The 13157-nt window shown below is 38.8% G+C and overlaps 1 protein-coding gene across 1 annotated transcript in view; it reads right to left on the minus strand.

The window, feature by feature from the left end:
- The window catches only part of LOC126273510 (E3 ubiquitin-protein ligase RNF103-like), a 130578-nt gene that overhangs the window by 27268 nt on the left and 90153 nt on the right, over positions 1 to 13157 (minus strand). The window lies entirely within an intron of this gene.

Consider the following 13157-nt stretch of genomic DNA (forward strand, 5'->3'; position numbering starts at 1 on the left):
AAGGGCATAGATAACCTTGCCAAGATACCGTTAACCAGACTTGGTACACCAAATTAGTTGCCCTTTCCATAACGGTCTGTCAACTGATATGGTGAGTAATGTCCTGGCCTGTAATGGTGATCTGTGTGAGCTACGCCCCATGATCCTTCAGAAAAGACTGTCTGCTTGAGTCAGGAATGAGTTAATTAATGAATATTTGTTTTGTGTACAGCAGGTTGGGGAACCCCTAACTGATTACATGTGGGGCATGTATACTGCTGCCCTTGCATTCGATGTGCAACTTTCCAAGGGTCGCTCCCACATTTTGTTTTTGGAAACGCCTATCACTTATCAAGATTTAGAGCATCTGGTTTCTGATGTCATTGGGGTTGCTCAAGCTGATGCTAGACATGAGCATGTTAGGGAAGGTGGATTTCCTCCACTTGATAAGACTACTGTTACTAATAAAGTCACTCACAGTAAGGGACAGTGTTTCCATAGCCGGCAGCCTGGGCATTTTGCCTGCTTGTATTAATGAAAATGTAAATCTGTGCAAAATGGCTGACATCAGAGGACAAACAGATGCCGAGGAGCTATCTATGTTCCTCATATCTGTGATCACCTAAGTGCGGCTAGTTTGCATAACTTCCCCTAAGCTTGCACAAGTCTTAATCACGAAGCTGTGTATGGTCTTCTTGATTCTGGTACCTCGGTGCCTTTATTGATTTATGATGTGTACCTCAGACATCTGGCTATTCATATTTTACACAGTTGTGGCCTGTGATTACCATATATTATACAGTTAGCAGGCAGCAGCTCGCTACCCATGGTTTATTGCACATTTTTTGTGGGAAGGGTGGCTGACATGCTGAGCCATATGTTTGTGTCTGGTGATGAGGAAACTTTGGTTCGTTGAATGTTCAACCAGGGTGGAGGTGCCCGAGTTGTTTGGTGATCTCGCACAACAACAGGATTCTGACCTAGGGGCGGTTACATATTAAACAGCGTTTTCAATCTGGGGAAGAAGTGTCCAGGCACCAGCTTATACAGGAATTGTATATTTACAATTGAAGGGCAATGGTGACTGGAAAATTTGTTTGCCTCAGGATCTCATTTCAGCCATCTTTAAATATTACCATCAGTGTTTGTTAGGTGGGAGCTTAGGCACCTATAAAACCATACAGAAGACCAAACAACATACAGTGTAGCACTTGCTCTTTAAATATATAAACAGGATGGTTGGACAATGCTGAGAAAGTAAGTTGTCAAAACAAAGTTAGAGATGTAAGAGTGGATTACTGAATTCCAACCATGCCGAACACGCTATGGAATGTATTTTCATTGACAATATTGGTCTCCTTCCCCAGACTCAGGGAGGATTCCACTATATTTTCGTAGCAGTGGACCCTCCTTGCATTTTGAATGGTTGATGCCAAGTGGGGGGAGGGGTTAACCGCAGGGACTAGCACAAAACATCTTAGTAAAATTATTTTATCTTTGGCCCTTCTGTCACTCTCATCAGCAATGACAGCCCAGCTTACGTGTCTCGCAAGTTCCACATATTTTGTTTTTAGAACGGCAACCATCAAGAAACTACCACCCCCTATTACCCCTCAATCATCTTTGGTGGAAACAGTTAACAGGAACTCTAAGACTGCTCTTATTGGTTCAAATGGCTCTAAGCACTATGGGACTTAACATCTGAGGTCATCAGTCCCCCATACTTAGAACTACTTAAACCTAACTAACCTAAGGACATCACACACATCCATGCCCGAGGCAGGATTCAATGTGGCCATAGCATCACATTTTTCCGTACTGAAGTGCCTACAACTGTTTGGCCACCACAGCCGGCCACTGCTCTTATTATTTACCATTCTGAGGTGCCACTGAAATGGGACAATACCATACTATGGTTGAATTTTGCCATTAATATGGCGAGGCATGAAGCTCATCAGGCTGTACCAGCATCCTTAATGTTCTTCCACCCTGTAAATCCACCACCGTCCAAGTTGAGAGAAATTGCTTTCTTATTATGCCACTCCGAAGATTCCCAGACTTAGTAAGAACAATGAACACAAAAACATATGTAGGGTTTCAGAAGCTTTTTCACAAAGCCCAATAAGAGAAAATTCTGAAAATATAAATTAAAGTTGGTGACACATAGTGAAAGGAAAGAAAGCGTTGCAACTATGCAAGATAACCAAATGGCATTTATATTAATAAGTGATTCGCTGTTGAAAAATCTCATTGTTCCAAACTGGAAAATTTGTATGTGACCTGGAAATAGAACACAACAGCTCAAGAAATATTAGAAAGGCAAAACCAGATAATGTAGGACAGTCTGACTCTGAAATCAAACATAGATACAGAGGTGTCTTTATACACACTGAGACACATTCACTAAAAACCTTTCTCATTTAAGTACTAATTTGTAACATTATAAAAAGGAAATTAGTGAGTTATAAGTACATCAGCAAGATAAATTGTGTCATTAAATAATATTGTGATAGCAGTGTTCATAGACATAAACAAATTTATAATTTAAAACTGCCTAGGCAAGTATGGTATGCATTTACATAGACTGGGATCTATAACAGTTATCAGGATGTATAAACATGTCTGCAAAATCATCAGAAAGAGAGGCAATCAGATGCACCAGCTGAAAAAAGCAAACAAATACAGAGAAAAACTACAGTGTATGAAAGTATTAGACGACATTAATTTTACAAAATCAGTGGTCAGAATTAAGTAGACAGAGTATAACACAAAAGAGGGGAACTATCCTATTCATTCTTACACCATTCGACATCAATATTATTTTGTCCTAGTGGATACTCTAAACATCCAATTCCTTATGCAAATAGGCATTCATAAAACTTTATTATTCACTGTGTAATTTCTTCATTACTGATGACTATAGAATAATTAGTTTAACGGGAAATATTTTATTCTGAGAAATATTAGTGATTTACCGCACACACAAAACATGGGAAGGTGAAATTTTCGATGAGCTAGAAATTATTTGTTTCTCAAATTAGAACAGTTCATAAGAAAGCCCCCATTTTTCTCTATTCAACAAAAACTTTATACTTCAAAAGTTATTTGTATTCAAATGTATGATGTTCCATAATTTCCAACTTTAAAATGCAATTATTTATAAAAGTCAGTAACACAGTTTCATCGTCCTGATTTTTTTTCTGTGTACAAAAATGCAAATTTCCACTAAAATAACTTGTTTGTTTGTTAATTATTCTGATTCGAAAATAACACTTTCTCAAGAATGTCTAGCAAATTTTGGGAATCCCCTTCCACAATGAGTTGCTCTCCAACAGAACATTATCATTAATTCTGCCATTTTCTAATTTACAGCTATTGGTTAAACAAACTCATATCATGGGCTATTGTGTCTTTGTTCTTTGTAATTTTTATCTTAGTATCTAAATGTGATAGCTCTATATTTTAACAAAGTGCAATTTTCCATATTATGTACTTCAGTAAATAGGCACAAGGCCTTAGTCTGTGCTTATCTACCAAAATGCAAACATCTATATGACAATATGTTATAAATCAGCTGGAGGACAACACTCATTACTTAATCACCATGCTGTCGGTATAAAGTTAAAGTACGTATTCAGTATGAGACAGTCAGTGGCCAAAAGTGAAACTGTAACCATTATATTGTTTTTGTTTTATGTTTCCTCATGCGGTTTTCATCTGCACTATGTAATCAAAATGTAAACATCATGTTAGTAGCTCGAACAGTCCACGCCTAAAGAGTTCGGTGGTCTTCTCGTCAAATTTCTGCTCAATAAGCTCGACTAACTCTGGTAGAGGCACTCTGGTGAATAGTGAAACCATGTCGAAGCTCACTAGGATATCAGTATCTTTCAGTCTGAAGTTGTCGAGACGTTTCACAAAATCCACGGAATTACAGATATGGTGAGGGCATTTACCTACATAGGGGCTAAGTAATTCAGCCATTTTCCAACTTTCCCAACCTTCGAGCCACTACTTCTCAATCAACTAGCACCTTAATTTGCATCACAAGGATAAGTGCAACACGTACCTGCCCTCCCGCCAAGAAAATCCCCTTGACAGTACCAGGATTGAAGCCGAGTCCACATAAAGTAAGAAATTAAGCTACTAAAAACTAAACACTGCATGGAAATAGACAATATACTGAATTTGATTGTAGAAATTTTTGCAGACATAACATCTGAACCACTGATGTAAACACCATTTAAGTTTGTTTTGTTACCTACTGTCATCTTTCCAGACAACTTAAAAAGTGAGACCACTACATAAGAAAAGAAGCCATGTTGTGGTGACAAACTACAGATCAGTTTGAAACTTCTTGAGAGATTAAAACAATGTGCCAGACTAGGACTCAAATCCGGAACCTTGCCTTGTCAGTCTGCCACACAGCTTTACTCTGAAAGGAAGTTTCAAAACAGCACACACACCCCTTTTTAGAGTAAAAGATTCATTCTGGATACAGAGTATTTTCTTTACTGTCAGTCTTTTAAAAAATACTTGAATTTTTTTTACTTAGAAGACAGTAAGATTTCTTAAATAAATACAACTTAATAATATGGTATGTCAGGATGGATTTACAAGGAATTATTCAACTGAAACTGCAATATTTTCTTTTCACAAAACAAGAGAGGATCACGAGCATATGTGCAATGGGAGCAGAACTCTGCCAACAACAGTTTACAGTCTGATTGGACTCCAGACTGTTAGTCCACCTAACAGCACCACTCGCAGCACCTGAAGATGACTGGATCAGCCACCATATATTCTGCATACAATGGAAATTACTACTACTACTACTACTACTACTACTACTACTACACTGGGAATCTGGGAGCACTCTATTAATCAATCACACCAAGAGAACCTGAGAGGCAACATGTGAAAAATTTATTTAATAATAAGAACAATGAGGAGCTGTATTTCATATAATAAACTCATGAATATATATATTGCATATGCTCACTCAACATTGAGTAGTAGCTGGAGAACACTGTTGAGCAAAGCATAAACTTTTCAGGCTACAGAAAATATAATACTTTAATGTTGAGATTGGACAAGAAAAAAATATCAGAAAAAATAATAACTACAGAAAACTGAACACAAACAAATGACATACAATTTCAGTGACAAATGCAGCACTATTCCAAAAAGTTATTCTTCATCCCAGCATCAAACTGTATAACATATTACCAAGCTACATAAAAATAATAACTGACAAGGATAAATTCAAGTCACATGCAAAAGATTACTTGGTCAAGCACTGATTCTGTTCTGTGTACTGTAGTATTTAAGCACTCGTCCAACTTCTCTTGGGCATTATACAATACTTTATTTAAAGGACACATAAATACATAAAGCAAGTGATAAATGAATTTCTCAGTAATCTTTGGACTCTTAAAAATTTTTGTCTGATTTTATGTGCTACTTTGTTATTGTGCATCAGACATAAATCCACCACCACATGCTAGAAATTAGAAATGAAACGGCAATGAAAACAGAAGGTGGAAATCAGTGACACTGATTGAAAGAAGGCAAATTTAATTTCATCAGTCAGATAAGTTACGGCAAGTGTTTTCTAAGATGAATTGGGATACTTTATGTGATTACCATTCAAATGATAAAACAATAACTAGCAAATACTGTGTAAGTCATACATGACAGGAAGCTGGGACTGTTTAGAGGAAATAACCCACCTCTGGTAGAACTGAAGGATTTGATATACAAATTGTTGGGATGTACACCCTGTTTACCAGATTTGGCAGCCTCTCATTCCACCTAAGTCTTTAGAAATGTGAGACAAAATTTTTTTTTCACCCCAATGGAGAAGTGACAGCATCCATATATATGCATTTGCAAACATTTCAGAACTGGATTACAGGGATGCAATGAGTTCACTGGAGAATCATTTATCCAAAGTAAATTAATCAACAAGGAAACAACATTGAAATTAGGGAATCTTTGATCCAAAGAATACTAACTTTCATGGCCAGAGCAAAAATGTTTCATGTTGCCCTTATATCTGTATATGTGGAGGGGGAGGGGGGGTGGCCACACATTTCAAGAGGATACAAGTTCATATGTTCAAGTTTTTTATTCACCAATCAATGTCTCCATTATAGGTAAGTGACGTGCAAACAAACATAACCCTCTTGGTCTTTGAAAATGTTCTACTTACAATATTTCAATATTGCCATGGATCTTGTGATGCTTTATTGACAAACATGAACACCAATAAGTGAAGTTCATGTTTTGTTTATTCCACTTATTGAACCATTTTGATGCCTGCCTACAATACAGATGGAAAGTTGACTAAACATTAGTTAAAGAGAACATGTTAGCTAGAATTTCTGTTCGTGTTCTCAATTGCATCTCAGTCATAAAAAATCATTAACATCTTAGCTTGCTATGAAGATTTGTATAGTCAGCAAACTTAATAAACTCAGACTGACGTATTCTCAAATCTTTTTACCTACAGAGAACTTAGATCCATAATTATGTTATTTTCAAAAAACTGGCACAACTGTATGGTTATAACATGAACACTTTCTCGGTATGAAAAATCAAATCCAATGGCTATGTCCATAGGGAAAATTTATGAGACAGTAAAATCACATAACAGCTACATTTACTAATTACTATGCTTGTATTTTGTCCATGATTTTCCAGTACTGCATGTAAAATTAGCACTTGTGAGAAGTACTGGTAGATGAACAGTGTCACAGTATGCAACTTATCACCACCATACAATGGAGCTACTAAGCACAGTGACCTACAGCTGCACTCCAAAACATGTGCTGAACCCATTATATGCCTGGATCTTTATTAAAAAAGGATAGATGTAGTTGAGTGAAACAAAAACCTGATATACCTGCCAAACAACAATGACATCTTCAGATTTTCATACAGTGCAACTCACACTGGAAAGAACTTCTCAAAGAAGAATTGAATGAATGGTTCTACCATTGGTATTTAGGAAAATTGATCTCTCTGATCAGAGCCACTGCCCTTCAGAAAATAATTAGAAGAGGTTGACAGTTCCTTAAGAACATATTCTGGGATTCACTCAAACATTACAAAATGTACTGCCTCCTCCTTCCCGACAACCAGTGTTTAACTCATCATGCAGTCACCACTTCCATTACAGCACATCCCTACACATTGTGGAATAAATAAGAGTACATAATTTAACTGGGGCATATGATCAGTCATGTTTACAATGCATTGATTCCCAAACTTACATCACTACTACATACACATACATCACTACTACATCTATATAGTTTTAGCACAAGCCACTTTGGAACAAGTATTTTAATCTATATTGTCAATCACGCTCATTCCCTTTCTCAAATGAAAAACAGCCCACAGTTGCACTAAATTATGTTTATTTTAAACTATGAAAATGATTTTTGCTATAATAATATTGGACACCATGAGCAAGGAATTTAGTGTCATTCTAAGTCTGGCTTTTCAAGTAACTTGTGAAGTATCATCTAGTGTTGAAGTAAGTGTATCATTTTCTTTGTTTCTGGCTATGATATTTCTTTTACTACAGATTACTTTGATTAAATGAAACTCCCTAACATTAATGTTAGAATTCTTATCATTATTTGATAACACTTTCCATGTCACTTAATGACATAATTAACAGAAGTGTGGAAGGGACATACTGCTACTCATCACATAGAGGAGGTGTTGAGTCACAGACTTGCACAAGAAACAGGCTGTTTAAATATTTAATCTATCAGACAAAGTCCTTCTTCTGAAGAAGAAAATACACCACATATGCACATGCACAAATCTGACATACATGGCAACTGCTTCCAGGTGATTGCGCCCAACTGCGACTGCATTTGACGTTATTAGCAGGCTGCTGGGGTGGGTGGGAGGGGGTTATGAAGGGGGCATGTGGGAGGGGGGAGGGGAAGATACTGTGCCGTGCTGCTTGTGGAAGCACATAGGGAGGTGTTGTGGGGGGCCAGGATAGGGTTGGTGGTTGCAGTGTTGGGAGGCTATGCGGAGAGGGGGAGTGCCAGTTAGGAGCAGGGAGAGGGCAGAAGTAGTAAAGGGAAAAAGACTAGTAGATGTGTTGGCAGGATAGAAGGAGCGTTTAACATTGAAGTGTGAACAGGGGAGACACTAGTGAAGTTTGAGGCCAGGGGGTGGGGGTTATGGGAACAAAGGATGTGTTGCAGGAAGAGTTCCTACATGCACAATTCAGAAAACCTGGTGTTGGTAGGAAGAATGAAGATGGTTCAGGCTGTGAAACAGTCATTTAAGTGAAGCACATCATGTTGGGTGGCACGTTCAGCAACTGGGTGGTCCAGCTGATTCTTGGCCACAATTTGACAGTGGTCATTGACATGAACGAACAGCTTGTTAGTTGTCACATCCCCACACAGAAAGCAGCACAATTGTTTCTGCTTAGTTAGTAGACCACATGGCTGCTTTTATATGTGGTCCTGCCTTTGACGGGTAGGAGATGCCTGTGATAAGACTGGAGTAGGTGGGAGTAGGAGGGTGATTGGGCAGATCTCTCATCTAGGTCTACTGTCTGGATATGGGCCATGAGGTACGGGGTTGGGACCAGATGTGAAGTAGGGATGAACAAAGATATTTTATAGTTTCGGTGGGAGGCTGAATACTTGGGGGGGCTAAGATGAGGAAAAAAAAATTCCTCATTTCAGGGCAACAGGAGAGGTAGTCGAAACCTGGCAGAGAATGTGATTCAGTTGATCCAATCCTGGGTGGTGCTGAGTCACAAGAGGAGTGCTCCTTTTACGCCAGACTGGGTATGTGGGAGGTGGGAGGTGACTGGATAGACAAGGCATGGGAAATCAATCTATTGACAAGGATGGGAGGGTAATTTTGGTTTGTGAAGACCTCAGTGAAATCCTTGGCATCTTTGGAGAGGGACTGTTCATCACACTACAGTGGCGATGACCACTGGTTCTGGACGAATGTGGGTAGGATGTTCTCAACCTCAGTCCACATCACGAAGTTGTCATCAATGACCCTGAACCAGGTGAGGAGTTTGGGAAAGATTCCTTAGATGTTCCATGTATAGGTTGCCATGGATTGGTGCTCTGCATGTGCCCACTGCTGTACCACATATAGGTTTGTAGGTGATGACTTCCAAGAAAAAGCAATTTTCAGTGAGGATTCAGTTTGCCATGGTGACCAGGAAGGACATTATAGGTTTGGAGTCAGTCAGGTGTTGGGAAAGATAGCATTCAACAAGCGGCAAGGCCGTGAGCAATGAGGATATTAGTGTAGGAAGAGGTGACATAGACAGTAACGAAGAGGGCGCTGGGTGGTATAGGAACAGGAACTGTGGAGGGTTGGTGGAGTAAATGAAACAAACCCACAATACTTCTACTTTTAAAGCATCACATACAAACAAATCTGCAGTACACAAGTGGGATGCTGAAGGGCACCACCCTGTACCAATCTATTCATGGGCCATTTAGAGGAATCCTTCCTATGCACCCAGAATCCCAAACCTCTCACCTGCTTCAGACTTACTGATGACATCACTGTGATCTAGATCAAGGATGAGAAGACCTATAAACATTCTTTCAACACTTTCTTCCCCACTCACTTTACCTGGTCCTCAACACAACAAGCTGTATTTCTCAGTGTTTACTTCCACCTCACAGATGGCTACTTAAGTACCTTGGTGCGCATCAATGCTACCAACTACAAACAAAACATCCACTTCAACAGCTACCACCCATTACGTACCAAGAAGTCCCTTTCATATAGCTTAGCCACATGTGGTCATCACAAATGCAGTGACAAACAACCCCTCTCCAAAGCTTCCAAGGCTCTCACTGAGGTCTTCAGCGACTAAAATTACCCTCCTAATTCAGAATCAGATCTCTCATGCCTTGTCTCTCTAATCACCTACCACCTCAAACATACCCACTGTCGAGCCACAAAGGAACACTCCTCTTCTGACTCAGTAGCACCCAGGACTGGATCAACTGAATAACTTTATCTGCCAGGATTCTGACTACCTCTTGTGATGTACTGAAATGAGAAAATTCTTCCCCATCTCTCCCATAGTGGTATTCTGCCACCCATCGAATCTACACAATATACTTGTTCATCCCTACTCCAACCCTGTTACCAACCCCTTGCCTCATAGTTCATATTCCTATAATAGACCAAGATGAGAGACCTGTCATCCTGCTACTATTTGCTGGTCTTGTCACAGACATCTTCTTTGCTGTAAAAGGCAGGGCCACCTAAGAAAGCAGCAGCATGATTTACAAATATGGAACAATTTTAACGCTTCCCACATGTGGATGACAATTAACAAGTTGTATATTCACAGGAATGACCAATGTCAAACTGTGGCCAAGTGTCAGCTGGACCACCCAGGTGCTGAAAATGCAACCAACACAATGTGCTTCACTTTAATGACTGATTCACAGTCTGCACCATCTGGATTCTTCCTACCAATAGCTTTTCTGAAGTGAGCAGATGGAATCTCTCCCAACAACATATCCTTAGTAATTCCCATAACCCCCACCCCCCTCCTTCACCCTCAACCTTTGCTAACCCGTGTCCTCCACTAACCTATCCCGTTCCTTATTCCCACTCAAGTCCTTCTACCCCACCAATGCACTTACCCATTGCACCTGTCTGTGACTATGCCTCATCTATGTGGTGACTAGCAATCTACCCTTTCCATATTACTGTTATTTGATCCTACTTTTTCCACTGTTTAAAATGTAATTAAGTTATGTAGACCTATCAAGACTGATAGGGCATACACCTGCGAACATTCTGACGCAAGAGACTATATGGTGATAAATTATTTATATGACAGATTGCATATGGTGTGTGATATGGAAGTGGTTGACACTGAAATTCAACACTTTAACCTACAAGTCAAAGCACAAACAGAAAAGTGGCATCATTTAATAGATTTCTATTCCACTAAAACAGTTTGCACAACAATACCATGAAGCAAAATTCAAATTAATTTATAACATTCTCTTTTCTGTTTATTAGATCAATTTAATTAGAATCTCTACAGCCTGACTGAATAAAGTGCTCCTGCCTTCACCATGAGTGATTTGGGGAAAATCTTTAACATAAAATGAGCAACACCTAAATGGAATTTTAATATAATTTTTCCTGAAACTTCCTGGCAAATTAAAACTGTGTGGCAGACTGAGACTCGAACTCGAGACCTTTGCCTTTTGCGGGCAAGTGCTCTATCAACTTAGCCACCCAAGCACGACTCACGCCCCATCCTCACAGCTTTACTTCTGCCAGTACCTCACCTCCTACCTTACAAACTTTACAGAAGCTCTCCTGCGGACCTTTGCAGTAATGTTTGGAATGTAGAAAATGAGGTACTGGCAGAAGTAAAGCTGTGAGGACGGGACGTGAGTCGTGCTTGGGTAGCCTAGTTGATAGAGCACTTGCCCGCGAAAGACAGAGGTCCCGAGTTCGAGTCTCAGTCCGGCACACAGTTTTAATCTGCCACGAAGTTTCATATCAGCACACACACTCTGCTGCAGAGTGAAAATCTCATTTTGGATAATTTTTCCTCATTGTAAAACATTATTCACAGTATGAATAACACGATGTTTGAAATTTCACTATCCACAAATTTTACAATCAAATTATTACTGTACTCACTGCTCACAAATTTTCATTTTAACATTAGTGGTAGACAGAAACCAAATGCTGCAATTGAACAAAAGTTGAGGTGGGTTGTGGAACTAAATAATACTAACTGCTCAACCAAGACAACACTTTTTGACAGTGCGAGAGAGATTTCTAGCCTCAAGCTTTTCTTTTCTACAGTTTCGAAAATCTCTCTATGCTAAATAATTAAAATAAATTTACTCTATCTGTAAAGTGCAAGTAAAAACAACAATAATTATAAAATGCAGAGCACAGTAATTTGGAGACTGATTTTGTTTGTAGATTTGGCAATATTTCATGGCCAAAATTTTAACAATGAAAGCTCTTCTCCTGATGTACAGTGCTGAAGTCACTTCACAACTGCACAGAATTTCAGTGACGAGATAATAGTTACATTTTTACCTTCACTTGACACTGAGGAAGGTGGTTGATGGCACTTACAGAAGTAGAAATGATTTTGGCATTGTTCATGAAAAATGATGCACAGTGCAACATTGCATATTGCAACAAAATCATTGGTTAGAGGTGGTTTTTTGACATGGAGCTCCAAGAATGACAAGACATTATGAATTCATATAACATCGACCTGTCATTCAAAGAGTAGTGTCCTCCCCCAAGATTACATAATAGTGAATCAATTAAATATGGAGCTTAGTAAAATTGGCAATGATTGGAAATAAATGTTCACTTTCAAGAACCCTTAGAATTTTCACTTGCTTCAAGGACGATTTTATTTAAAGATAAAATGGAAAGCTGTCAAGCACCATATTTGCTCAATATAAAGAAGAAGAAATCAGGACACAAAATTTAATTGAATAAAAAATTTTCCAAAAACAATTTATTAATGCAGCTATAATGAACACAACATATTTTGGAGGTTCAAAGAAAGATGTTAACAGTGAGCTGTCTTGCATCTGCCAATTACCTGGTGAATCCTGTCAAGAATTACAGAGGCAGCTGTGAAGCAGATAAACATACTGAACAAAAATGCAAAAAAAGCTGGTCTCCAAACTTCTTTAGAAAACAAAGTACATTACCAACATCTGAACAATAACTCATCACCTAACAACAGAGTACCGTAAAATAGAAAAAGTGGACAGTTTCAGATACCTTGGTGATGTAATAAAGATAAAAACAAGCAAATAAAGGCCAACAACAGCAGAAGACAGAGGATAAGCATTGCTTTCATAGGACAATTGTCCTATATAAGAAAAGGGCAATCACAAGAAAAGCTGAACTCGGGCACTATAACACACGGATCGAAACTGAAAGTCTATATACAAGTGAATGCCTCAGAAAGATAGGAAAAGCTGGCCTGAGAGACGCCAAGAAATTAATTTGAATGCAAGATCCTTTGGAAAATATTGGGTCCTAAGATACTGGATGAACAGTAGAGGAAGAAAAGAGTTGTACAGGGATAATGAAAGGTTGATTGAGTCAATAAGTAAATGGCAACTAAAGTTCTATGGACA

The sequence above is a fragment of the Schistocerca gregaria genome, chromosome 1, assembly GCF_023897955.1.
Source record: "Schistocerca gregaria isolate iqSchGreg1 chromosome 1, iqSchGreg1.2, whole genome shotgun sequence".
Lineage (NCBI taxonomy): Eukaryota > Metazoa > Arthropoda > Insecta > Orthoptera > Acrididae > Schistocerca > Schistocerca gregaria.